Below are 1,798 nucleotides of genomic sequence, written 5' to 3' on the forward strand. Positions count from 1 at the left end.
AGAAATTGGGATGATTTTGCATGTTAGAATTGTAAGTATTACCAAAGTTCTATTATCCTTGATGATTAGCATTTCCCTCATAATTGACAAACTCTAGATTTGTTGCAAAAGCATCACCTATATGTTAGCTACTCCAACAAACCTCACACCACGTATGAGACTAATGAATTGCATTAGTTTTGCTTGTATGGGCTATGTGATTCCCAAATTCATATTGCCGAGTTGATTAGTTTGCTAATTTTTTAATGCAGCAATCAAGGCTCATATAGTCATGAACTGATCAACCTCCAACATACCAGCAACCTTATTTTGAGCACATCTTGCATCAACATGACACTCTAGACTCTCCTGTGAAATCTAATTCAACGGTGTATGTAATTCATCATTCATCTTCTCGAGAATGTTCCCGCCTACTAATAAAACCAAGAGAATCTAGGTTTTTGGCTCAATACCCTAAATGAATGTGTGTACCAATACATCATTTCTCTAATTATTATAAGGGAAATTCATAAGAATAGCCTTGAATCATTCCCAAGCTTGGTGAAGATTCTCTCTATTCTTATGCATAAAACTCAGAATATCACTTCTCAAATAAGTTGTCTTCCCTGATGGAAAGAATCGAATAATGAACTTTCAAGATAGATCATCCAAGGAAGTGATGGAGTTCAGTGGTTCAGAATATAATCTAGTCAACTGTCCACTAGTGTGCTAGAGTTGCACCAATTATGCTTTAGTTCAAACTGACCACCCACCTTTGTCTTATGAATGCAATTCATAGCGTCATTTATCAATGGGATTGCCATTTCATGAAAACGTCTAGATTCTGCTCGAGCACGAACAGCTAGAACCACTGGGTCTAGAGTAATTAGAGCAATAGGATCAATAGGATCCACCTAATCTGCTATTTGAATCTGTTGAATTGGGTAATGAAGTGTTGTTACTCTTCACTTTGGATGGAATATCTGTTCAGGTTTTGAATATGGCTCGACCAATTCTTTTGCTCTTGCCAGTCCGATACTTCCCTTTTCATACAAAAGTCAACCACTAAGATCAAGTCGCTAACACTTACATTAATTATCAAAATCCAAAATTTTAGAAAATTACTAATTATTTGAGTCCTCGGCAATGATGCAAAAAGCTTGTTGTAGTCTATCGCACATGCAAGCGCACGTGATCGTACATGTAATATAGTTACTCAAAAAATCAGATATTGTACCCACAAGGAATACTTTATTAGTATTTAATAAACTTTAGTTTTGACAATAATGTATTCATGTATTTCAGAGTATCAAGATTATTGTGATAATTTAATGAATAATGTAATAAATAAATAAATAACAAAGTATTTCAATAGCTATGTAAGCAAGGTCGAAAACGATATGAGATAGAATCAAGGGTTGAGACACTCTTAACAATGTTAGAAAACCCTATCCTTATCGTGGTCGTGTTGATTATCAGGTTATTGATTTGCAGGGTTTAGATTAATATGATCTCTTAAGCCTCTAATCTTCTACCTAAAATGACATTGAAAGTATATAGTTAATCGGAGATGCAATAATCCATTTAGATCTATTAATATATCTTCCTGCAAGTTAAGCAAACAATGCTTTTAGGTATATCTCTATCCTAGCTGTTAATTCAAATACTTTATTCTGTAAAAGAGTAAGAACTTGCTCCTTAAGATCTTTGATCTATCCTAATGATTCTCCTCTCAGATTCACAAAGGATTATAGATGTATTTTAATGGTCGTCATTCATCAAAATAGTAAGTAAAAGAGAATAAGAATAACAAATATGA

At 33.7% G+C, this 1,798-nt stretch overlaps 1 non-coding gene across 1 annotated transcript; it reads left to right on the plus strand.

Moving 5' to 3' along the window:
* The first annotated feature begins 487 nt into the window (after positions 1–487).
* Positions 488–594, plus strand: LOC124894045. The gene has a single exon (XR_007050987.1). It is a non-coding gene; the product is annotated as a small nucleolar RNA R71 (small nucleolar RNA).
* Positions 595–1,798: the final 1,204 nt, after the last annotated feature.

Source organism: Capsicum annuum, unplaced genomic scaffold, assembly GCF_002878395.1.
Source record: "Capsicum annuum cultivar UCD-10X-F1 unplaced genomic scaffold, UCD10Xv1.1 ctg68649, whole genome shotgun sequence".
In the NCBI taxonomy this organism is placed as follows: Eukaryota; Viridiplantae; Streptophyta; class Magnoliopsida; order Solanales; family Solanaceae; genus Capsicum; species Capsicum annuum.